Here is a 21,323-nt window from a genome sequence, read left to right as displayed (position 1 = left end):
TGGGGCTATCTCATTTTTGATGCTTATAGAACCAAAGAATCTTACTTGTTTAAGCCATCAAAGTGATGATTAATCTTGGCAATCTTAATACATTTAGGATAGAAATCTGTGGCAGCCATCTTGGTCATTGGTAAGGGTTCTTCCTCTAAACCAGAGACTCTCTACAGTAGCTTCAAGAAAAACTGAATATGTTGCCTTTACTCTACTGATTTTTCCATTCTCTTTCCTTTCAAAAATGAACCCAAAATGCATGTTCTTGAAGCTGGGTGCGTGGTAATGACTCCCATAACTTTCTGTCATTTTTCTCACGGTTAAAGGCTTCCATCCATTTGCCACCAATGCTTCCTAAGGTCTTTGTATCAAAGTTCCTTTCCTTTCTTTAAAATTCATCATTGCGGCGCCCCTGCTTTTCACCAAGCCAAGACGGAACATCCACTTTGGTGTGAAATCCTCCTTTGAGGTGATAAGACGTAACTCACAGTGTGCTCTCAGAAGTGGTAGCTTTGAGAGGGAGCCGCGATTAATATTGATGATTTTCATCTGTCTGCTCCTGGTCCCCACCCCCCACAACCTTTCTTGAGCGAGAGGTAATTTCAGTGCTATGAGCTTCTGCTACCCCTCCTTCGATAGCTCAGTTGGTAGAGCGCAGGACTGTAGCATTAATTCGGGCATCCTTAGGTCGCTGGTTCAAATCCGGCTCGAAGGATTTTGTGGTTTCATTTCCATGTCTTTTGCTGTTAATCAACAATACCTTCCGTTGATTATGAAAAAGTCCCCGAGCTTCGATAAATACTGGAAAAGAAGCGTACTCTATCTGCTTTCAAAGGGAATTGATGACATAGTCATCGCTAGGGGAGGCGTGAAGAACAGTAAAGGAAACCTGCTGATCAAAACTGCTACCAAAGCATTGCATTAGTACATGTATGCCCTTGGCAGACTTCCAATTGCATTGCACCACGGTAGCTGCTTGGCAGCCAATCACACTGTGACTTGCCTTCAATTTGAGTGTCCACCGATGGGCAAGAGGGCATAGCCAATGGAATCATCCCCCGAAAGGCTGAGCAAGCTGGAAAGTAGACCAACAGTTTACACATTTGGGGAAATCCTGAGAAGTTTTGCATTCCAAACTGAGCAAATAAAAGCCCTGCCGGAGAATCGAACCCTGATTGCACTAAGTATATGCTCCATGAAGACAGCCCTCACGTAAGGCGTGGGCAATTTCATGCCTGACACTTTACATTCTAGTCTCAAATCGAGACTTTGCAGTCCGTGGGCTCCAGAGTCTCCTTGCATCCAGCAAAACTTTAGAGGGCAGTGGAGGGGATGTAGCTCAGTGGTAGAGCGCATGCTTCGCATGTATGAGGCCCCGGGTTCAATCCCCGGCATCTCCAGGAGTCGCTGTTCTGTATCTCGGCTTTTTCCAGAAGGCTAGCCTGCCACCTTGTGGAAAGTTGAGGTTTCTCAGGCAGTTGGGGGGTCAGAACCCCACTTAAATAGGTTGCATTGAAAAATATTGTTTGAAATAGGCATAGTTTCCACTTTTCAAGAAAATCTGAGAATTTTGCTTGCCAAAAGGAGGAAATAAATGCCCTCTCTGAGGATCGAACTCAGGACCTTCAGATTATGAGACTGACGCGCTGCCTACTGCGCTAAGAAGGCTGCACACAAGCATCTCTAAACAAGACTATAGACCAGGAAGATAATCCAGGTGCGAGGCTTAAGGATTTTCCTGACTGAGACTTTATGCTGCAGTGTCAAGTGGGTTGACTTGGCAGACACTTACATTCAGGGTTTCCATGCATACAGTAAAACTTGGCATACAAGGGGATGTAGCTCAGTGGTAGAGCGCATACTTTGCATGTATGAGGCCCCGGGTTCAATCCCCGGCATCTCCAGACTTTTGCCATGCTTATCTTGGATTTTGGCAGAAAACTAGGCTGGCTGTCAGTATTAAGGAAGAGATATGTCATGCAACTGGGATACGAACCCCACTTAAACTGTGAGACGTGTGCCTTGGAAAACCCCATGAAATGGGGCTATCTCATTTTTGATGCTTATAGAACCAAAGAATCTTACTTGTTTAAGCCATCAAAGTGATGATTAATCTTGGCAATCTTAATACATTTAGGATAGAAATCGGTGGCAGCCATCTTGGTCATTGGTAAGGGTTCTTCCTCTAAACCAGAGACTCTCTACAGTAGCTTCAAGAAAAACTGAATATGTTGCCTTTACTCTACTGATTTTTCCATTCTCTTTCCTTTCAAAAATGAACCCAAAATGCATGTTCTTGAAGCTGGGTGCGTGGTAATGACTCCCATAACTTTCTGTCATTTTTCTCACGGTTAAAGGCTTCCATCCATTTGCCACCAATGCTTCCTAAGGTCTTTGTATCAAAGTTCCTTTCCTTTCTTTAAAATTCATCATTGCGGCGCCCCTGCTTTTCACCAAGCCAAGACGGAACATCCACTTTGGTGTGAAATCCTCCTTTGAGGTGATAAGACGTAACTCACAGTGTGCTCTCAGAAGTGGTAGCTTTGAGAGGGAGCCGCGATTAATATTGATGATTTTCATCTGTCTGCTCCTGGTCCCCACCCCCCACAACCTTTCTTGAGCGAGAGGTAATTTCAGTGCTATGAGCTTCTGCTACCCCTCCTTCGATAGCTCAGTTGGTAGAGCGCAGGACTGTAGCATTAATTCGGGCATCCTTAGGTCGCTGGTTCAAATCCGGCTCGAAGGATTTTGTGGTTTCATTTCCATGTCTTTTGCTGTTAATCAACAATACCTTCCGTTGATTATGAAAAAGTCCCCGAGCTTCGATAAATACTGGAAAAGAAGCGTACTCTATCTGCTTTCAAAGGGAATTGATGACATAGTCATCGCTAGGGGAGGCGTGAAGAACAGTAAAGGAAACCTGCTGATCAAAACTGCTACCAAAGCATTGCATTAGTACATGTATGCCCTTGGCAGACTTCCAATTGCATTGCACCACGGTAGCTGCTTGGCAGCCAATCACACTGTGACTTGCCTTCAATTTGAGTGTCCACCGATGGGCAAGAGGGCATAGCCAATGGAATCATCCCCCGAAAGGCTGAGCAAGCTGGAAAGTAGACCAACAGTTTACACATTTGGGGAAATCCTGAGAAGTTTTGCATTCCAAACTGAGCAAATAAAAGCCCTGCCGGAGAATCGAACCCTGATTGCACTAAGTATATGCTCCATGAAGACAGCCCTCACGTAAGGCGTGGGCAATTTCATGCCTGACACTTTACATTCTAGTCTCAAATCGAGACTTTGCAGTCCGTGGGCTCCAGAGTCTCCTTGCATCCAGCAAAACTTTAGAGGGCAGTGGAGGGGATGTAGCTCAGTGGTAGAGCGCATGCTTCGCATGTATGAGGCCCCGGGTTCAATCCCCGGCATCTCCAGGAGTCGCTGTTCTGTATCTCGGCTTTTTCCAGAAGGCTAGCCTGCCACCTTGTGGAAAGTTGAGGTTTCTCAGGCAGTTGGGGGGTCAGAACCCCACTTAAATAGGTTGCATTGAAAAATATTGTTTGAAATAGGCATAGTTTCCACTTTTCAAGAAAATCTGAGAATTTTGCTTGCCAAAAGGAGGAAATAAATGCCCTCTCTGAGGAACGAACTCAGGACCTTCAGATTATGAGACTGACGCGCTGCCTACTGCGCTAAGAAGGCTGCACACAAGCATCTCTAAACAAGACTATAGATCAGGAAGATAATCCAGTTGCGAGGCTTAAGGATTTTCCTGACTGAGACTTTATGCTGCAGTGTCAAGTGGGTTGACTTGGCAGACACTTACATTCAGGGTTTCCATGCATACAGTAAAACTTGGCATACAAGGGGATGTAGCTCAGTGGTAGAGCGCATGCTTTGCATGTATGAGGCCCCGGGTTCAATCCCCGGCATCTCCAGACTTTTGCCATGCTTATCTTGTATTTTGGCAGAAAACTAGGCTGGCTGTCAGTATTAAGGAAGAGATATGTCATGCAACTGGGATACGAACCCCACTTAAACTGTGAGACGTGTGCCTTGGAAAACCCCATGAAATGGGGCTATCTCATTTTTGATGCTTATAGAACCAAAGAATCTTACTTGTTTAAGCCATCAAAGTGATGATTAATCTTGGCAATCTTAATACATTTAGGATAGAAATCGGTGGCAGCCATCTTGGTCATTGGTAAGGGTTCTTCCTCTAAACCAGAGACTCTCTACAGTAGCTTCAAGAAAAACTGAATATGTTGCCTTTACTCTACTGATTTTTCCATTCTCTTTCCTTTCAAAAATGAACCCAAAATGCATGTTCTTGAAGCTGGGTGCGTGGTAATGACTCCCATAACTTTCTGTCATTTTTCTCACGGTTAAAGGCTTCCATCCATTTGCCACCAATGCTTCCTAAGGTCTTTGTATCAAAGTTCCTTTCCTTTCTTTAAAATTCATCATTGCGGCGCCCCTGCTTTTCACCAAGCCAAGACGGAACATCCACTTTGGTGTGAAATCCTCCTTTGAGGTGATAAGACGTAACTCACAGTGTGCTCTCAGAAGTGGTAGCTTTGAGAGGGAGCCGCGATTAATATTGATGATTTTCATCTGTCTGCTCCTGGTCCCCACCCCCCACAACCTTTCTTGAGCGAGAGGTAATTTCAGTGCTATGAGCTTCTGCTACCCCTCCTTCGATAGCTCAGTTGGTAGAGCGCAGGACTGTAGCATTAATTCGGGCATCCTTAGGTCGCTGGTTCAAATCCGGCTCGAAGGATTTTGTGGTTTCATTTCCATGTCTTTTGCTGTTAATCAACAATACCTTCCGTTGATTATGAAAAAGTCCCCGAGCTTCGATAAATACTGGAAAAGAAGCGTACTCTATCTGCTTTCAAAGGGAATTGATGACATAGTCATCGCTAGGGGAGGCGTGAAGAACAGTAAAGGAAACCTGCTGATCAAAACTGCTACCAAAGCATTGCATTAGTACATGTATGCCCTTGGCAGACTTCCAATTGCATTGCACCACGGTAGCTGCTTGGCAGCCAATCACACTGTGACTTGCCTTCAATTTGAGTGTCCACCGATGGGCAAGAGGGCATAGCCAATGGAATCATCCCCCGAAAGGCTGAGCAAGCTGGAAAGTAGACCAACAGTTTACACATTTGGGGAAATCCTGAGAAGTTTTGCATTCCAAACTGAGCAAATAAAAGCCCTGCCGGAGAATCGAACCCTGATTGCACTAAGTATATGCTCCATGAAGACAGCCCTCACGTAAGGCGTGGGCAATTTCATGCCTGACACTTTACATTCTAGTCTCAAATCGAGACTTTGCAGTCCGTGGGCTCCAGAGTCTCCTTGCATCCAGCAAAACTTTAGAGGGCAGTGGAGGGGATGTAGCTCAGTGGTAGAGCGCATGCTTCGCATGTATGAGGCCCCGGGTTCAATCCCCGGCATCTCCAGGAGTCGCTGTTCTGTATCTCGGCTTTTTCCAGAAGGCTAGCCTGCCACCTTGTGGAAAGTTGAGGTTTCTCAGGCAGTTGGGGGGTCAGAACCCCACTTAAATAGGTTGCATTGAAAAATATTGTTTGAAATAGGCATAGTTTCCACTTTTCAAGAAAATCTGAGAATTTTGCTTGCCAAAAGGAGGAAATAAATGCCCTCTCTGAGGAACGAACTCAGGACCTTCAGATTATGAGACTGACGCGCTGCCTACTGCGCTAAGAAGGCTGCACACAAGCATCTCTAAACAAGACTATAGATCAGGAAGATAATCCAGTTGCGAGGCTTAAGGATTTTCCTGACTGAGACTTTATGCTGCAGTGTCAAGTGGGTTGACTTGGCAGACACTTACATTCAGGGTTTCCATGCATACAGTAAAACTTGGCATACAAGGGGATGTAGCTCAGTGGTAGAGCGCATGCTTTGCATGTATGAGGCCCCGGGTTCAATCCCCGGCATCTCCAGACTTTTGCCATGCTTATCTTGTATTTTGGCAGAAAACTAGGCTGGCTGTCAGTATTAAGGAAGAGATATGTCATGCAACTGGGATACGAACCCCACTTAAACTGTGAGACGTGTGCCTTGGAAAACCCCATGAAATGGGGCTATCTCATTTTTGATGCTTATAGAACCAAAGAATCTTACTTGTTTAAGCCATCAAAGTGATGATTAATCTTGGCAATCTTAATACATTTAGGATAGAAATCTGTGGCAGCCATCTTGGTCATTGGTAAGGGTTCTTCCTCTAAACCAGAGACTCTCTACAGTAGCTTCAAGAAAAACTGAATATGTTGCCTTTACTCTACTGATTTTTCCATTCTCTTTCCTTTCAAAAATGAACCCAAAATGCATGTTCTTGAAGCTGGGTGCGTGGTAATGACTCCCATAACTTTCTGTCATTTTTCTCACGGTTAAAGGCTTCCATCCATTTGCCACCAATGCTTCCTAAGGTCTTTGTATCAAAGTTCCTTTCCTTTCTTTAAAATTCATCATTGCGGCGCCCCTGCTTTTCACCAAGCCAAGACGGAACATCCACTTTGGTGTGAAATCCTCCTTTGAGGTGATAAGACGTAACTCACAGTGTGCTCTCAGAAGTGGTAGCTTTGAGAGGGAGCCGCGATTAATATTGATGATTTTCATCTGTCTGCTCCTGGTCCCCACCCCCCACAACCTTTCTTGAGCGAGAGGTAATTTCAGTGCTATGAGCTTCTGCTACCCCTCCTTCGATAGCTCAGTTGGTAGAGCGCAGGACTGTAGCATTAATTCGGGCATCCTTAGGTCGCTGGTTCAAATCCGGCTCGAAGGATTTTGTGGTTTCATTTCCATGTCTTTTGCTGTTAATCAACAATACCTTCCGTTGATTATGAAAAAGTCCCCGAGCTTCGATAAATACTGGAAAAGAAGCGTACTCTATCTGCTTTCAAAGGGAATTGATGACATAGTCATCGCTAGGGGAGGCGTGAAGAACAGTAAAGGAAACCTGCTGATCAAAACTGCTACCAAAGCATTGCATTAGTACATGTATGCCCTTGGCAGACTTCCAATTGCATTGCACCACGGTAGCTGCTTGGCAGCCAATCACACTGTGACTTGCCTTCAATTTGAGTGTCCACCGATGGGCAAGAGGGCATAGCCAATGGAATCATCCCCCGAAAGGCTGAGCAAGCTGGAAAGTAGACCAACAGTTTACACATTTGGGGAAATCCTGAGAAGTTTTGCATTCCAAACTGAGCAAATAAAAGCCCTGCCGGAGAATCGAACCCTGATTGCACTAAGTATATGCTCCATGAAGACAGCCCTCACGTAAGGCGTGGGCAATTTCATGCCTGACACTTTACATTCTAGTCTCAAATCGAGACTTTGCAGTCCGTGGGCTCCAGAGTCTCCTTGCATCCAGCAAAACTTTAGAGGGCAGTGGAGGGGATGTAGCTCAGTGGTAGAGCGCATGCTTCGCATGTATGAGGCCCCGGGTTCAATCCCCGGCATCTCCAGGAGTCGCTGTTCTGTATCTCGGCTTTTTCCAGAAGGCTAGCCTGCCACCTTGTGGAAAGTTGAGGTTTCTCAGGCAGTTGGGGGGTCAGAACCCCACTTAAATAGGTTGCATTGAAAAATATTGTTTGAAATAGGCATAGTTTCCACTTTTCAAGAAAATCTGAGAATTTTGCTTGCCAAAAGGAGGAAATAAATGCCCTCTCTGAGGAACGAACTCAGGACCTTCAGATTATGAGACTGACGCGCTGCCTACTGCGCTAAGAAGGCTGCACACAAGCATCTCTAAACAAGACTATAGATCAGGAAGATAATCCAGTTGCGAGGCTTAAGGATTTTCCTGACTGAGACTTTATGCTGCAGTGTCAAGTGGGTTGACTTGGCAGACACTTACATTCAGGGTTTCCATGCATACAGTAAAACTTGGCATACAAGGGGATGTAGCTCAGTGGTAGAGCGCATGCTTTGCATGTATGAGGCCCCGGGTTCAATCCCCGGCATCTCCAGACTTTTGCCATGCTTATCTTGTATTTTGGCAGAAAACTAGGCTGGCTGTCAGTATTAAGGAAGAGATATGTCATGCAACTGGGATACGAACCCCACTTAAACTGTGAGACGTGTGCCTTGGAAAACCCCATGAAATGGGGCTATCTCATTTTTGATGCTTATAGAACCAAAGAATCTTACTTGTTTAAGCCATCAAAGTGATGATTAATCTTGGCAATCTTAATACATTTAGGATAGAAATCTGTGGCAGCCATCTTGGTCATTGGTAAGGGTTCTTCCTCTAAACCAGAGACTCTCTACAGTAGCTTCAAGAAAAACTGAATATGTTGCCTTTACTCTACTGATTTTTCCATTCTCTTTCCTTTCAAAAATGAACCCAAAATGCATGTTCTTGAAGCTGGGTGCGTGGTAATGACTCCCATAACTTTCTGTCATTTTTCTCACGGTTAAAGGCTTCCATCCATTTGCCACCAATGCTTCCTAAGGTCTTTGTATCAAAGTTCCTTTCCTTTCTTTAAAATTCATCATTGCGGCGCCCCTGCTTTTCACCAAGCCAAGACGGAACATCCACTTTGGTGTGAAATCCTCCTTTGAGGTGATAAGACGTAACTCACAGTGTGCTCTCAGAAGTGGTAGCTTTGAGAGGGAGCCGCGATTAATATTGATGATTTTCATCTGTCTGCTCCTGGTCCCCACCCCCCACAACCTTTCTTGAGCGAGAGGTAATTTCAGTGCTATGAGCTTCTGCTACCCCTCCTTCGATAGCTCAGTTGGTAGAGCGGAGGACTGTAGCATTAATTCGGGCATCCTTAGGTCGCTGGTTCAAATCCGGCTCGAAGGATTTTGTGGGTTCATTTCCATGTCTTTTGCTGTTAATCAACAATACCTTCCGTTGATTATGAAAAAGTCCCCGAGCTTCGATAAATACTGGAAAAGAAGCGTACTCTATCTGCTTTCAAAGGGAATTGATGACATAGTCATCGCTAGGGGAGGCGTGAAGAACAGTAAAGGAAACCTGCTGATCAAAACTGCTACCAAAGCATTGCATTAGTACATGTATGCCCTTGGCAGACTTCCAATTGCATTGCACCACGGTAGCTGCTTGGCAGCCAATCACACTGTGACTTGCCTTCAATTTGAGTGTCCACCGATGGGCAAGAGGGCATAGCCAATGGAATCATCCCCCGAAAGGCTGAGCAAGCTGGAAAGTAGACCAACAGTTTACACATTTGGGGAAATCCTGAGAAGTTTTGCATTCCAAACTGAGCAAATAAAAGCCCTGCCGGAGAATCGAACCCTGATTGCACTAAGTATATGCTCCATGAAGACAGCCCTCACGTAAGGCGTGGGCAATTTCATGCCTGACACTTTACATTCTAGTCTCAAATCGAGACTTTGCAGTCCGTGGGCTCCAGAGTCTCCTTGCATCCAGCAAAACTTTAGAGGGCAGTGGAGGGGATGTAGCTCAGTGGTAGAGCGCATGCTTCGCATGTATGAGGCCCCGGGTTCAATCCCCGGCATCTCCAGGAGTCGCTGTTCTGTATCTCGGCTTTTTCCAGAACGCTAGCCTGCCACCTTGTGGAAAGTTGAGGTTTCTCAGGCAGTTGGGGGGTCAGAACCCCACTTAAATAGGTTGCATTGAAAAATATTGTTTGAAATAGGCATAGTTTCCACTTTTCAAGAAAATCTGAGAATTTTGCTTGCCAAAAGGAGGAAATAAATGCCCTCTCTGAGGAACGAACTCAGGACCTTCAGATTATGAGACTGACGCGCTGCCTACTGCGCTAAGAAGGCTGCACACAAGCATCTCTAAACAAGACTATAGACCAGGAAGATAATCCAGGTGCGAGGCTTAAGGATTTTCCTGACTGAGACTTTATGCTGCAGTGTCAAGTGGGTTGACTTGGCAGACACTTACATTCAGGGTTTCCATGCATACAGTAAAACTTGGCATACAAGGGGATGTAGCTCAGTGGTAGAGCGCATACTTTGCATGTATGAGGCCCCGGGATCAATCCCCGGCATCTCCAGACTTTTGCCATGCTTATCTTGGATTTTGGCAGAAAACTAGGCTGGCTGTCAGTATTAAGGAAGAGATATGTCATGCAACTGGGATACGAACCCCACTTAAACTGTGAGACGTGTGCCTTGGAAAACCCCATGAAATGGGGCTATCTCATTTTTGATGCTTATAGAACCAAAGAATCTTACTTGTTTAAGCCATCAAAGTGATGATTAATCTTGGCAATCTTAATACATTTAGGATAGAAATCTGTGGCAGCCATCTTGGTCATTGGTAAGGGTTCTTCCTCTAAACCAGAGACTCTCTACAGTAGCTTCAAGAAAAACTGAATATGTTGCCTTTACTCTACTGATTTTTCCATTCTCTTTCCTTTCAAAAATGAACCCAAAATGCATGTTCTTGAAGCTGGGTGCGTGGTAATGACTCCCATAACTTTCTGTCATTTTTCTCACGGTTAAAGGCTTCCATCCATTTGCCACCAATGCTTCCTAAGGTCTTTGTATCAAAGTTCCTTTCCTTTCTGTAAAATTCATCATTGCGGCGCCCCTGCTTTTCACCAAGCCAAGACGGAGCATCCACTTTGGTGTGAAATCCTCCTTTGAGGTGATAAGACGTAACTCACAGTGTGCTCTCAGAAGTGGTAGCTTTGAGAGGGAGCCGCGATTAATATTGATGATTTTCATCTGTCTGCTCCTGGTCCCCACCCCCCACAACCTTTCTTGAGCGAGAGGTAATTTCAGTGCTATGAGCTTCTGCTACCCCTCCTTCGATAGCTCAGTTGGTAGAGCGCAGGACTGTAGCATTAATTCGGGCATCCTTAGGTCGCTGGTTCAAATCCGGCTCGAAGGATTTTGTGGTTTCATTTCCATGTCTTTTGCTGTTAATCAACAATACCTTCCGTTGATTATGAAAAAGTCCCCGAGCTTCGATAAATACTGGAAAAGAAGCGTACTCTATCTGCTTTCAAAGGGAATTGATGACATAGTCATCGCTAGGGGAGGCGTGAAGAACAGTAAAGGAAACCTGCTGATCAAAACTGCTACCAAAGCATTGCATTAGTACATGTATGCCCTTGGCAGACTTCCAATTGCATTGCACCACGGTAGCTGCTTGGCAGCCAATCACACTGTGACTTGCCTTCAATTTGAGTGTCCACCGATGGGCAAGAGGGCATAGCCAATGGAATCATCCCCCGAAAGGCTGAGCAAGCTGGAAAGTAGACCAACAGTTTACACATTTGGGGAAATCCTGAGAAGTTTTGCATTCCAAACTGAGCAAATAAAAGCCCTGCCGGAGAATCGAACCCTGATTGCACTAAGTATATGCTCCATGAAGACAGCCCTCACGTAAGGCGTGGGCAATTTCATGCCTGACACTTTACATTCTAGTCTCAAATCGAGACTTTGCAGTCCGTGGGCTCCAGAGTCTCCTTGCATCCAGCAAAAGTTTAGAGGGCAGTGGAGGGGATGTAGCTCAGTGGTAGAGCGCATGCTTCGCATGTATGAGGCCCCGGGTTCAATCCCCGGCATCTCCAGGAGTCGCTGTTCTGTATCTCGGCTTTTTCCAGAAGGCTAGCCTGCCACCTTGTGGAAAGTTGAGGTTTCTCAGGCAGTTGGGGGGTCAGAACCCCACTTAAATAGGTTGCATTGAAAAATATTGTTTGAAATAGGCATAGTTTCCACTTTTCAAGAAAATCTGAGAATTTTGCTTGCCAAAAGGAGGAAATAAATGCCCTCTCTGAGGATCGAACTCAGGACCTTCAGATTATGAGACTGACGCGCTGCCTACTGCGCTAAGAAGGCTGCACACAAGCATCTCTAAACAAGACTATAGACCAGGAAGATAATCCAGGTGCGAGGCTTAAGGATTTTCCTGACTGAGACTTTATGCTGCAGTGTCAAGTGGGTTGACTTGGCAGACACTTACATTCAGGGTTTCCATGCATACAGTAAAACTTGGCATACAAGGGGATGTAGCTCAGTGGTAGAGCGCATACTTTGCATGTATGAGGCCCCGGGTTCAATCCCCGGCATCTCCAGACTTTTGCCATGCTTATCTTGGATTTTGGCAGAAAACTAGGCTGGCTGTCAGTATTAAGGAAGAGATATGTCATGCAACTGGGATACGAACCCCACTTAAACTGTGAGACGTGTGCCTTGGAAAACCCCATGAAATGGGGCTATCTCATTTTTGATGCTTATAGAACCAAAGAATCTTACTTGTTTAAGCCATCAAAGTGATGATTAATCTTGGCAATCTTAATACATTTAGGATAGAAATCGGTGGCAGCCATCTTGGTCATTGGTAAGGGTTCTTCCTCTAAACCAGAGACTCTCTACAGTAGCTTCAAGAAAAACTGAATATGTTGCCTTTACTCTACTGATTTTTCCATTCTCTTTCCTTTCAAAAATGAACCCAAAATGCATGTTCTTGAAGCTGGGTGCGTGGTAATGACTCCCATAACTTTCTGTCATTTTTCTCACGGTTAAAGGCTTCCATCCATTTGCCACCAATGCTTCCTAAGGTCTTTGTATCAAAGTTCCTTTCCTTTCTTTAAAATTCATCATTGCGGCGCCCCTGCTTTTCACCAAGCCAAGACGGAACATCCACTTTGGTGTGAAATCCTCCTTTGAGGTGATAAGACGTAACTCACAGTGTGCTCTCAGAAGTGGTAGCTTTGAGAGGGAGCCGCGATTAATATTGATGATTTTCATCTGTCTGCTCCTGGTCCCCACCCCCCACAACCTTTCTTGAGCGAGAGGTAATTTCAGTGCTATGAGCTTCTGCTACCCCTCCTTCGATAGCTCAGTTGGTAGAGCGGAGGACTGTAGCATTAATTCGGGCATCCTTAGGTCGCTGGTTCAAATCCGGCTCGAAGGATTTTGTGGTTTCATTTCCATGTCTTTTGCTGTTAATCAACAATACCTTCCGTTGATTATGAAAAAGTCCCCGAGCTTCGATAAATACTGGAAAAGAAGCGTACTCTATCTGCTTTCAAAGGGAATTGATGACATAGTCATCGCTAGGGGAGGCGTGAAGAACAGTAAAGGAAACCTGCTGATCAAAACTGCTACCAAAGCATTGCATTAGTACATGTATGCCCTTGGCAGACTTCCAATTGCATTGCACCACGGTAGCTGCTTGGCAGCCAATCACACTGTGACTTGCCTTCAATTTGAGTGTCCACCGATGGGCAAGAGGGCATAGCCAATGGAATCATCCCCCGAAAGGCTGAGCAAGCTGGAAAGTAGACCAACAGTTTACACATTTGGGGAAATCCTGAGAAGTTTTGCATTCCAAACTGAGCAAATAAAAGCCCTGCCGGAGAATCGAACCCTGATTGCACTAAGTATATGCTCCATGAAGACAGCCCTCACGTAAGGCGTGGGCAATTTCATGCCTGACACTTTACATTCTAGTCTCAAATCGAGACTTTGCAGTCCGTGGGCTCCAGAGTCTCCTTGCATCCAGCAAAACTTTAGAGGGCAGTGGAGGGGATGTAGCTCAGTGGTAGAGCGCATGCTTCGCATGTATGAGGCCCCGGGTTCAATCCCCGGCATCTCCAGGAGTCGCTGTTCTGTATCTCGGCTTTTTCCAGAAGGCTAGCCTGCCACCTTGTGGAAAGTTGAGGTTTCTCAGGCAGTTGGGGGGTCAGAACCCCACTTAAATAGGTTGCATTGAAAAATATTGTTTGAAATAGGCATAGTTTCCACTTTTCAAGAAAATCTGAGAATTTTGCTTGCCAAAAGGAGGAAATAAATGCCCTCTCTGAGGAACGAACTCAGGACCTTCAGATTATGAGACTGACGCGCTGCCTACTGCGCTAAGAAGGCTGCACACAAGCATCTCTAAACAAGACTATAGATCAGGAAGATAATCCAGTTGCGAGGCTTAAGGATTTTCCTGACTGAGACTTTATGCTGCAGTGTCAAGTGGGTTGACTTGGCAGACACTTACATTCAGGGTTTCCATGCATACAGTAAAACTTGGCATACAAGGGGATGTAGCTCAGTGGTAGAGCGCATGCTTTGCATGTATGAGGCCCCGGGTTCAATCCCCGGCATCTCCAGACTTTTGCCATGCTTATCTTGTATTTTGGCAGAAAACTAGGCTGGCTGTCAGTATTAAGGAAGAGATATGTCATGCAACTGGGATACGAACCCCACTTAAACTGTGAGACGTGTGCCTTGGAAAACCCCATGAAATGGGGCTATCTCATTTTTGATGCTTATAGAACCAAAGAATCTTACTTGTTTAAGCCATCAAAGTGATGATTAATCTTGGCAATCTTAATACATTTAGGATAGAAATCTGTGGCAGCCATCTTGGTCATTGGTAAGGGTTCTTCCTCTAAACCAGAGACTCTCTACAGTAGCTTCAAGAAAAACTGAATATGTTGCCTTTACTCTACTGATTTTTCCATTCTCTTTCCTTTCAAAAATGAACCCAAAATGCATGTTCTTGAAGCTGGGTGCGTGGTAATGACTCCCATAACTTTCTGTCATTTTTCTCACGGTTAAAGGCTTCCATCCATTTGCCACCAATGCTTCCTAAGGTCTTTGTATCAAAGTTCCTTTCCTTTCTTTAAAATTCATCATTGCGGCGCCCCTGCTTTTCACCAAGCCAAGACGGAACATCCACTTTGGTGTGAAATCCTCCTTTGAGGTGATAAGACGTAACTCACAGTGTGCTCTCAGAAGTGGTAGCTTTGAGAGGGAGCCGCGATTAATATTGATGATTTTCATCTGTCTGCTCCTGGTCCCCACCCCCCACAACCTTTCTTGAGCGAGAGGTAATTTCAGTGCTATGAGCTTCTGCTACCCCTCCTTCGATAGCTCAGTTGGTAGAGCGGAGGACTGTAGCATTAATTCGGGCATCCTTAGGTCGCTGGTTCAAATCCGGCTCGAAGGATTTTGTGGTTTCATTTCCATGTCTTTTGCTGTTAATCAACAATACCTTCCGTTGATTATGAAAAAGTCCCCGAGCTTCGATAAATACTGGAAAAGAAGCGTACTCTATCTGCTTTCAAAGGGAATTGATGACATAGTCATCGCTAGGGGAGGCGTGAAGAACAGTAAAGGAAACCTGCTGATCAAAACTGCTACCAAAGCATTGCATTAGTACATGTATGCCCTTGGCAGACTTCCAATTGCATTGCACCACGGTAGCTGCTTGGCAGCCAATCACACTGTGACTTGCCTTCAATTTGAGTGTCCACCGATGGGCAAGAGGGCATAGCCAATGGAATCATCCCCCGAAAGGCTGAGCAAGCTGGAAAGTAGACCAACAGTTTACACATTTGGGGAAATCCTGAGAAGTTTTGCATTCCAAACTGAGCAAATAAAAGCCCTGCCGGAGAATCGAACCCTGATTGCACTAAGTATATGCTCCATGAAGACAGCCCTCACGTAAGGCGTGGGCAATTTCATGCCTGACACTTTACATTCTAGTCTCAAATCGAGACTTTGCAGTCCGTGGGCTCCAGAGTCTCCTTGCATCCAGCAAAACTTTAGAGGGCAGTGGAGGGGATGTAGCTCAGTGGTAGAGCGCATGCTTCGCATGTATGAGGCCCCGGGTTCAATCCCCGGCATCTCCAGGAGTCGCTGTTCTGTATCTCGGCTTTTTCCAGAAGGCTAGCCTGCCACCTTGTGGAAAGTTGAGGTTTCTCAGGCAGTTGGGGGGTCAGAACCCCACTTAAATAGGTTGCATTGAAAAATATTGTTTGAAATAGGCATAGTTTCCACTTTTCAAGAAAATCTGAGAATTTTGCTTGCCAAAAGGAGGAAATAAATGCCCTCTCTGAGGAACGAACTCAGGACCTTCAGATTATGAGACTGACGCGCTGCCTACTGCGCTAAGAAGGCTGCACACAAGCATCTCTAAACAAGACTATAGATCAGGAAGATAATCCAGTTGCGAGGCTTAAGGATTTTCCTGACTGAGACTTTATGCTGCAGTGTCAAGTGGGTTGACTTGGCAGACACTTACATTCAGGGTTTCCATGCATACAGTAAAACTTGGCATACAAGGGGATGTAGCTCAGTGGTAGAGCGCATGCTTTGCATGTATGAGGCCCCGGGTTCAATCCCCGGCATCTCCAGACTTTTGCCATGCTTATCTTGTATTTTGGCAGAAAACTAGGCTGGCTGTCAGTATTAAGGAAGAGATATGTCATGCAACTGGGATACGAACCCCACTTAAACTGTGAGACGTGTGCCTTGGAAAACCCCATGAAATGGGGCTATCTCATTTTTGATGCTTATAGAACCAAAGAATCTTACTTGTTTAAGCCATCAAAGTGATGATTAATCTTGGCAATCTTAATACATTTAGGATAGAAATCGGTGGCAGCCATCTTGGTCATTGGTAAGGGTTCTTCCTCTAAACCAGAGACTCTCTACAGTAGCTTCAAGAAAAACTGAATATGTTGCCTTTACTCTACTGATTTTTCCATTCTCTTTCCTTTCAAAAATGAACCCAAAATGCATGTTCTTGAAGCTGGGTGCGTGGTAATGACTCCCATAACTTTCTGTCATTTTTCTCACGGTTAAAGGCTTCCATCCATTTGCCACCAATGCTTCCTAAGGTCTTTGTATCAAAGTTCCTTTCCTTTCTTTAAAATTCATCATTGCGGCGCCCCTGCTTTTCACCAAGCCAAGACGGAACATCCACTTTGGTGTGAAATCCTCCTTTGAGGTGATAAGACGTAACTCACAGTGTGCTCTCAGAAGTGGTAGCTTTGAGAGGGAGCCGCGATTAATATTGATGATTTTCATCTGTCTGCTCCTGGTCCCCACCCCCCACAACCTTTCTTGAGCGAGAGGTAATTTCAGTGCTATGAGCTTCTGCTACCCCTCCTTCGATAGCTCAGTTGGTAGAGCGGAGGACTGTAGCATTAATTCGGGCATCCTTAGGTCGCTGGTTCAAATCCGGCTCGAAGGATTTTGTGGGTTCATTTCCATGTCTTTTGCTGTTAATCAACAATACCTTCCGTTGATTATGAAAAAGTCCCCGAGCTTCGATAAATACTGGAAAAGAAGCGTACTCTATCTGCTTTCAAAGGGAATTGATGACATAGTCATCGCTAGGGGAGGCGTGAAGAACAGTAAAGGAAACCTGCTGATCAAAACTGCTACCAAAGCATTGCATTAGTACATGTATGCCCTTGGCAGACTTCCAATTGCATTGCACCACGGTAGCTGCTTGGCAGCCAATCACACTGTGACTTGCCTTCAATTTGAGTGTCCACCGATGGGCAAGAGGGCATAGCCAATGGAATCATCCCCCGAAAGGCTGAGCAAGCTGGAAAGTAGACCAACAGTTTACACATTTGGGGAAATCCTGAGAAGTTTTGCATTCCAAACTGAGCAAATAAAAGCCCTGCCGGAGAATCGAACCCTGATTGCACTAAGTATATGCTCCATGAAGACAGCCCTCACGTAAGGCGTGGGCAATTTCATGCCTGACACTTTACATTCTAGTCTCAAATCGAGACTTTGCAGTCCGTGGGCTCCAGAGTCTCCTTGCATCCAGCAAAACTTTAGAGGGCAGTGGAGGGGATGTAGCTCAGTGGTAGAGCGCATGCTTCGCATGTATGAGGCCCCGGGTTCAATCCCCGGCATCTCCAGGAGTCGCTGTTCTGTATCTCGGCTTTTTCCAGAACGCTAGCCTGCCACCTTGTGGAAAGTTGAGGTTTCTCAGGCAGTTGGGGGGTCAGAACCCCACTTAAATAGGTTGCATTGAAAAATATTGTTTGAAATAGGCATAGTTTCCACTTTTCAAGAAAATCTGAGAATTTTGCTTGCCAAAAGGAGGAAATAAATGCCCTCTCTGAGGAACGAACTCAGGACCTTCAGATTATGAGACTGACGCGCTGCCTACTGCGCTAAGAAGGCTGCACACAAGCATCTCTAAACAAGACTATAGACCAGGAAGATAATCCAGGTGCGAGGCTTAAGGATTTTCCTGACTGAGACTTTATGCTGCAGTGTCAAGTGGGTTGACTTGGCAGACACTTACATTCAGGGTTTCCATGCATACAGTAAAACTTGGCATACAAGGGGATGTAGCTCAGTGGTAGAGCGCATACTTTGCATGTATGAGGCCCCGGGATCAATCCCCGGCATCTCCAGACTTTTGCCATGCTTATCTTGGATTTTGGCAGAAAACTAGGCTGGCTGTCAGTATTAAGGAAGAGATATGTCATGCAACTGGGATACGAACCCCACTTAAACTGTGAGACGTGTGCCTTGGAAAACCCCATGAAATGGGGCTATCTCATTTTTGATGCTTATAGAACCAAAGAATCTTACTTGTTTAAGCCATCAAAGTGATGATTAATCTTGGCAATCTTAATACATTTAGGATAGAAATCTGTGGCAGCCATCTTGGTCATTGGTAAGGGTTCTTCCTCTAAACCAGAGACTCTCTACAGTAGCTTCAAGAAAAACTGAATATGTTGCCTTTACTCTACTGATTTTTCCATTCTCTTTCCTTTCAAAAATGAACCCAAAATGCATGTTCTTGAAGCTGGGTGCGTGGTAATGACTCCCATAACTTTCTGTCATTTTTCTCACGGTTAAAGGCTTCCATCCATTTGCCACCAATGCTTCCTAAGGTCTTTGTATCAAAGTTCCTTTCCTTTCTTTAAAATTCATCATTGCGGCGCCCCTGCTTTTCACCAAGCCAAGACGGAACATCCACTTTGGTGTGAAATCCTCCTTTGAGGTGATAAGACGTAACTCACAGTGTGCTCTCAGAAGTGGTAGCTTTGAGAGGGAGCCGCGATTAATATTGATGATTTTCATCTGTCTGCTCCTGGTCCCCACCCCCCACAACCTTTCTTGAGCGAGAGGTAATTTCAGTGCTATGAGCTTCTGCTACCCCTCCTTCGATAGCTCAGTTGGTAGAGCGGAGGACTGTAGCATTAATTCGGGCATCCTTAGGTCGCTGGTTCAAATCCGGCTCGAAGGATTTTGTGGTTTCATTTCCATGTCTTTTGCTGTTAATCAACAATACCTTCCGTTGATTATGAAAAAGTCCCCGAGCTTCGATAAATACTGGAAAAGAAGCGTACTCTATCTGCTTTCAAAGGGAATTGATGACATAGTCATCGCTAGGGGAGGCGTGAAGAACAGTAAAGGAAACCTGCTGATCAAAACTGCTACCAAAGCATTGCATTAGTACATGTATGCCCTTGGCAGACTTCCAATTGCATTGCACCACGGTAGCTGCTTGGCAGCCAATCACACTGTGACTTGCCTTCAATTTGAGTGTCCACCGATGGGCAAGAGGGCATAGCCAATGGAATCATCCCCCGAAAGGCTGAGCAAGCTGGAAAGTAGACCAACAGTTTACACATTTGGGGAAATCCTGAGAAGTTTTGCATTCCAAACTGAGCAAATAAAAGCCCTGCCGGAGAATCGAACCCTGATTGCACTAAGTATATGCTCCATGAAGACAGCCCTCACGTAAGGCGTGGGCAATTTCATGCCTGACACTTTACATTCTAGTCTCAAATCGAGACTTTGCAGTCCGTGGGCTCCAGAGTCTCCTTGCATCCAGCAAAACTTTAGAGGGCAGTGGAGGGGATGTAGCTCAGTGGTAGAGCGCATGCTTCGCATGTATGAGGCCCCGGGTTCAATCCCCGGCATCTCCAGGAGTCGCTGTTCTGTATCTCGGCTTTTTCCAGAAGGCTAGCCTGCCACCTTGTGGAAAGTTGAGGTTTCTCAGGCAGTTGGGGGGTCAGAACCCCACTTAAATAGGTTGCATTGAAAAATATTGTTTGAAATAGGCATAGTTTCCACTTTTCAAGAAAATCTGAGAATTTTGCTTGCCAAAAGGAGGAAATAAATGCCCTCTCTGAGGAACGAACTCAGGACCTTCAGATTATGAGACTGACGCGCTGCCTACTGCGCTAAGAAGGCTGCACACAAGCATCTCTAAACAAGACTATAGATCAGGAAGATAATCCAGTTGCGAGGCTTAAGGATTTTCCTGACTGAGACTTTATGCTGCAGTGTCAAGTGGGTTGACTTGGCAGACACTTACATTCAGGGTTTCCATGCATACAGTAAAACTTGGCATACAAGGGGATGTAGCTCAGTGGTAGAGCGCATGCTTTGCATGTATGAGGCCCCGGGTTCAATCCCCGGCATCTCCAGACTTTTGCCATGCTTATCTTGTATTTTGGCAGAAAACTAGGCTGGCTGTCAGTATTAAGGAAGAGATATGTCATGCAACTGGGATACGAACCCCACTTAAACTGTGAGACGTGTGCCTTGGAAAACCCCATGAAATGGGGCTATCTCATTTTTGATGCTTATAGAACCAAAGAATCTTACTTGTTTAAGCCATCAAAGTGATGATTAATCTTGGCAATCTTAATACATTTAGGATAGAAATCGGTGGCAGCCATCTTGGTCATTGGTAAGGGTTCTTCCTCTAAACCAGAGACTCTCTACAGTAGCTTCAAGAAAAACTGAATATGTTGCCTTTACTCTACTGATTTTTCCATTCTCTTTCCTTTCAAAAATGAACCCAAAATGCATGTTCTTGAAGCTGGGTGCGTGGTAATGACTCCCATAACTTTCTGTCATTTTTCTCACGGTTAAAGGCTTCCATCCATTTGCCACCAATGCTTCCTAAGGTCTTTGTATCAAAGTTCCTTTCCTTTCTTTAAAATTCATCATTGCGGCGCCCCTGCTTTTCACCAAGCCAAGACGGAACATCCACTTTGGTGTGAAATCCTCCTTTGAGGTGATAAGACGTAACTCACAGTGTGCTCTCAGAAGTGGTAGCTTTGAGAGGGAGCCGCGATTAATATTGATGATTTTCATCTGTCTGCTCCTGGTCCCCACCCCCCACAACCTTTCTTGAGCGAGAGGTAATTTCAGTGCTATGAGCTTCTGCTACCCCTCCTTCGATAGCTCAGTTGGTAGAGCGGAGGACTGTAGCATTAATTCGGGCATCCTTAGGTCGCTGGTTCAAATCCGGCTCGAAGGATTTTGTGGGTTCATTTCCATGTCTTTTGCTGTTAATCAACAATACCTTCCGTTGATTATGAAAAAGTCCCCGAGCTTCGATAAATACTGGAAAAGAAGCGTACTCTATCTGCTTTCAAAGGGAATTGATGACATAGTCATCGCTAGGGGAGGCGTGAAGAACAGTAAAGGAAACCTGCTGATCAAAACTGCTACCAAAGCATTGCATTAGTACATGTATGCCCTTGGCAGACTTCCAATTGCATTGCACCACGGTAGCTGCTTGGCAGCCAATCACACTGTGACTTGCCTTCAATTTGAGTGTCCAC

General features: G+C 45.3%; 41 non-coding genes across 41 annotated transcripts; 31 read left to right on the top strand and 10 right to left on the bottom strand.

Moving 5' to 3' along the window:
* Positions 1-620: 620 nt before the first annotated feature.
* On the top strand, positions 621-706 carry TRNAY-GUA (transfer RNA tyrosine (anticodon GUA)). Its single transcript is given in 2 exon segments — positions 621-657; positions 671-706. It is a non-coding gene; the product is annotated as a tRNA-Tyr (tRNA).
* A 613-nt stretch (positions 707-1,319) lies between these two features.
* TRNAA-CGC (transfer RNA alanine (anticodon CGC)) lies at positions 1,320-1,391 on the top strand. Its single transcript has one exon. It is a non-coding gene; the product is annotated as a tRNA-Ala (tRNA).
* A 195-nt stretch (positions 1,392-1,586) lies between these two features.
* TRNAM-CAU (transfer RNA methionine (anticodon CAU)) lies at positions 1,587-1,659 on the bottom strand. The gene has a single exon. It is a non-coding gene; the product is annotated as a tRNA-Met (tRNA).
* A 164-nt stretch (positions 1,660-1,823) lies between these two features.
* TRNAA-UGC (transfer RNA alanine (anticodon UGC)) lies at positions 1,824-1,895 on the top strand. Its single transcript has one exon. It is a non-coding gene; the product is annotated as a tRNA-Ala (tRNA).
* A 756-nt stretch (positions 1,896-2,651) lies between these two features.
* On the top strand, positions 2,652-2,737 carry TRNAY-GUA (transfer RNA tyrosine (anticodon GUA)). Its single transcript is given in 2 exon segments — positions 2,652-2,688; positions 2,702-2,737. It is a non-coding gene; the product is annotated as a tRNA-Tyr (tRNA).
* Positions 2,738-3,350: 613 nt separating this feature from the next.
* On the top strand, positions 3,351-3,422 carry TRNAA-CGC (transfer RNA alanine (anticodon CGC)). The gene has a single exon. It is a non-coding gene; the product is annotated as a tRNA-Ala (tRNA).
* A 195-nt stretch (positions 3,423-3,617) lies between these two features.
* Positions 3,618-3,690, bottom strand: TRNAM-CAU (transfer RNA methionine (anticodon CAU)). The gene has a single exon. It is a non-coding gene; the product is annotated as a tRNA-Met (tRNA).
* Positions 3,691-3,854: 164 nt separating this feature from the next.
* Positions 3,855-3,926, top strand: TRNAA-UGC (transfer RNA alanine (anticodon UGC)). Its single transcript has one exon. It is a non-coding gene; the product is annotated as a tRNA-Ala (tRNA).
* Positions 3,927-4,682: 756 nt separating this feature from the next.
* Positions 4,683-4,768, top strand: TRNAY-GUA (transfer RNA tyrosine (anticodon GUA)). Its single transcript is given in 2 exon segments — positions 4,683-4,719; positions 4,733-4,768. It is a non-coding gene; the product is annotated as a tRNA-Tyr (tRNA).
* Positions 4,769-5,381: 613 nt separating this feature from the next.
* Positions 5,382-5,453, top strand: TRNAA-CGC (transfer RNA alanine (anticodon CGC)). The gene has a single exon. It is a non-coding gene; the product is annotated as a tRNA-Ala (tRNA).
* A 195-nt stretch (positions 5,454-5,648) lies between these two features.
* On the bottom strand, positions 5,649-5,721 carry TRNAM-CAU (transfer RNA methionine (anticodon CAU)). Its single transcript has one exon. It is a non-coding gene; the product is annotated as a tRNA-Met (tRNA).
* A 164-nt stretch (positions 5,722-5,885) lies between these two features.
* TRNAA-UGC (transfer RNA alanine (anticodon UGC)) lies at positions 5,886-5,957 on the top strand. The gene has a single exon. It is a non-coding gene; the product is annotated as a tRNA-Ala (tRNA).
* A 756-nt stretch (positions 5,958-6,713) lies between these two features.
* Positions 6,714-6,799, top strand: TRNAY-GUA (transfer RNA tyrosine (anticodon GUA)). The gene is given in 2 exon segments: positions 6,714-6,750; positions 6,764-6,799. It is a non-coding gene; the product is annotated as a tRNA-Tyr (tRNA).
* Positions 6,800-7,412: 613 nt separating this feature from the next.
* TRNAA-CGC (transfer RNA alanine (anticodon CGC)) lies at positions 7,413-7,484 on the top strand. The gene has a single exon. It is a non-coding gene; the product is annotated as a tRNA-Ala (tRNA).
* Positions 7,485-7,679: 195 nt separating this feature from the next.
* On the bottom strand, positions 7,680-7,752 carry TRNAM-CAU (transfer RNA methionine (anticodon CAU)). Its single transcript has one exon. It is a non-coding gene; the product is annotated as a tRNA-Met (tRNA).
* A 164-nt stretch (positions 7,753-7,916) lies between these two features.
* Positions 7,917-7,988, top strand: TRNAA-UGC (transfer RNA alanine (anticodon UGC)). Its single transcript has one exon. It is a non-coding gene; the product is annotated as a tRNA-Ala (tRNA).
* Positions 7,989-8,744: 756 nt separating this feature from the next.
* Positions 8,745-8,830, top strand: TRNAY-GUA (transfer RNA tyrosine (anticodon GUA)). Its single transcript is given in 2 exon segments — positions 8,745-8,781; positions 8,795-8,830. It is a non-coding gene; the product is annotated as a tRNA-Tyr (tRNA).
* Positions 8,831-9,443: 613 nt separating this feature from the next.
* TRNAA-CGC (transfer RNA alanine (anticodon CGC)) lies at positions 9,444-9,515 on the top strand. The gene has a single exon. It is a non-coding gene; the product is annotated as a tRNA-Ala (tRNA).
* Positions 9,516-9,710: 195 nt separating this feature from the next.
* Positions 9,711-9,783, bottom strand: TRNAM-CAU (transfer RNA methionine (anticodon CAU)). Its single transcript has one exon. It is a non-coding gene; the product is annotated as a tRNA-Met (tRNA).
* Positions 9,784-9,947: 164 nt separating this feature from the next.
* On the top strand, positions 9,948-10,019 carry TRNAA-UGC (transfer RNA alanine (anticodon UGC)). Its single transcript has one exon. It is a non-coding gene; the product is annotated as a tRNA-Ala (tRNA).
* A 756-nt stretch (positions 10,020-10,775) lies between these two features.
* Positions 10,776-10,861, top strand: TRNAY-GUA (transfer RNA tyrosine (anticodon GUA)). The gene is given in 2 exon segments: positions 10,776-10,812; positions 10,826-10,861. It is a non-coding gene; the product is annotated as a tRNA-Tyr (tRNA).
* Positions 10,862-11,474: 613 nt separating this feature from the next.
* TRNAA-CGC (transfer RNA alanine (anticodon CGC)) lies at positions 11,475-11,546 on the top strand. Its single transcript has one exon. It is a non-coding gene; the product is annotated as a tRNA-Ala (tRNA).
* Positions 11,547-11,741: 195 nt separating this feature from the next.
* TRNAM-CAU (transfer RNA methionine (anticodon CAU)) lies at positions 11,742-11,814 on the bottom strand. Its single transcript has one exon. It is a non-coding gene; the product is annotated as a tRNA-Met (tRNA).
* Positions 11,815-11,978: 164 nt separating this feature from the next.
* Positions 11,979-12,050, top strand: TRNAA-UGC (transfer RNA alanine (anticodon UGC)). Its single transcript has one exon. It is a non-coding gene; the product is annotated as a tRNA-Ala (tRNA).
* A 756-nt stretch (positions 12,051-12,806) lies between these two features.
* Positions 12,807-12,892, top strand: TRNAY-GUA (transfer RNA tyrosine (anticodon GUA)). The gene is given in 2 exon segments: positions 12,807-12,843; positions 12,857-12,892. It is a non-coding gene; the product is annotated as a tRNA-Tyr (tRNA).
* Positions 12,893-13,505: 613 nt separating this feature from the next.
* TRNAA-CGC (transfer RNA alanine (anticodon CGC)) lies at positions 13,506-13,577 on the top strand. Its single transcript has one exon. It is a non-coding gene; the product is annotated as a tRNA-Ala (tRNA).
* A 195-nt stretch (positions 13,578-13,772) lies between these two features.
* TRNAM-CAU (transfer RNA methionine (anticodon CAU)) lies at positions 13,773-13,845 on the bottom strand. Its single transcript has one exon. It is a non-coding gene; the product is annotated as a tRNA-Met (tRNA).
* A 164-nt stretch (positions 13,846-14,009) lies between these two features.
* Positions 14,010-14,081, top strand: TRNAA-UGC (transfer RNA alanine (anticodon UGC)). Its single transcript has one exon. It is a non-coding gene; the product is annotated as a tRNA-Ala (tRNA).
* Positions 14,082-14,837: 756 nt separating this feature from the next.
* Positions 14,838-14,923, top strand: TRNAY-GUA (transfer RNA tyrosine (anticodon GUA)). Its single transcript is given in 2 exon segments — positions 14,838-14,874; positions 14,888-14,923. It is a non-coding gene; the product is annotated as a tRNA-Tyr (tRNA).
* Positions 14,924-15,536: 613 nt separating this feature from the next.
* Positions 15,537-15,608, top strand: TRNAA-CGC (transfer RNA alanine (anticodon CGC)). The gene has a single exon. It is a non-coding gene; the product is annotated as a tRNA-Ala (tRNA).
* Positions 15,609-15,803: 195 nt separating this feature from the next.
* Positions 15,804-15,876, bottom strand: TRNAM-CAU (transfer RNA methionine (anticodon CAU)). Its single transcript has one exon. It is a non-coding gene; the product is annotated as a tRNA-Met (tRNA).
* Positions 15,877-16,040: 164 nt separating this feature from the next.
* TRNAA-UGC (transfer RNA alanine (anticodon UGC)) lies at positions 16,041-16,112 on the top strand. The gene has a single exon. It is a non-coding gene; the product is annotated as a tRNA-Ala (tRNA).
* A 756-nt stretch (positions 16,113-16,868) lies between these two features.
* TRNAY-GUA (transfer RNA tyrosine (anticodon GUA)) lies at positions 16,869-16,954 on the top strand. Its single transcript is given in 2 exon segments — positions 16,869-16,905; positions 16,919-16,954. It is a non-coding gene; the product is annotated as a tRNA-Tyr (tRNA).
* A 613-nt stretch (positions 16,955-17,567) lies between these two features.
* TRNAA-CGC (transfer RNA alanine (anticodon CGC)) lies at positions 17,568-17,639 on the top strand. Its single transcript has one exon. It is a non-coding gene; the product is annotated as a tRNA-Ala (tRNA).
* Positions 17,640-17,834: 195 nt separating this feature from the next.
* Positions 17,835-17,907, bottom strand: TRNAM-CAU (transfer RNA methionine (anticodon CAU)). Its single transcript has one exon. It is a non-coding gene; the product is annotated as a tRNA-Met (tRNA).
* A 164-nt stretch (positions 17,908-18,071) lies between these two features.
* Positions 18,072-18,143, top strand: TRNAA-UGC (transfer RNA alanine (anticodon UGC)). Its single transcript has one exon. It is a non-coding gene; the product is annotated as a tRNA-Ala (tRNA).
* A 756-nt stretch (positions 18,144-18,899) lies between these two features.
* Positions 18,900-18,985, top strand: TRNAY-GUA (transfer RNA tyrosine (anticodon GUA)). Its single transcript is given in 2 exon segments — positions 18,900-18,936; positions 18,950-18,985. It is a non-coding gene; the product is annotated as a tRNA-Tyr (tRNA).
* A 613-nt stretch (positions 18,986-19,598) lies between these two features.
* TRNAA-CGC (transfer RNA alanine (anticodon CGC)) lies at positions 19,599-19,670 on the top strand. The gene has a single exon. It is a non-coding gene; the product is annotated as a tRNA-Ala (tRNA).
* A 195-nt stretch (positions 19,671-19,865) lies between these two features.
* On the bottom strand, positions 19,866-19,938 carry TRNAM-CAU (transfer RNA methionine (anticodon CAU)). Its single transcript has one exon. It is a non-coding gene; the product is annotated as a tRNA-Met (tRNA).
* Positions 19,939-20,102: 164 nt separating this feature from the next.
* Positions 20,103-20,174, top strand: TRNAA-UGC (transfer RNA alanine (anticodon UGC)). Its single transcript has one exon. It is a non-coding gene; the product is annotated as a tRNA-Ala (tRNA).
* Positions 20,175-20,930: 756 nt separating this feature from the next.
* On the top strand, positions 20,931-21,016 carry TRNAY-GUA (transfer RNA tyrosine (anticodon GUA)). Its single transcript is given in 2 exon segments — positions 20,931-20,967; positions 20,981-21,016. It is a non-coding gene; the product is annotated as a tRNA-Tyr (tRNA).
* The last annotated feature ends 307 nt before the right edge of the window (positions 21,017-21,323 follow it).

Source organism: Lissotriton helveticus, chromosome 1_2 (genome assembly GCF_964261635.1).
Source record: "Lissotriton helveticus chromosome 1_2, aLisHel1.1, whole genome shotgun sequence".
NCBI lineage: Eukaryota > Metazoa > Chordata > Amphibia > Caudata > Salamandridae > Lissotriton > Lissotriton helveticus.
This window is presented reverse-complemented; position numbering and strand designations above follow the sequence as displayed.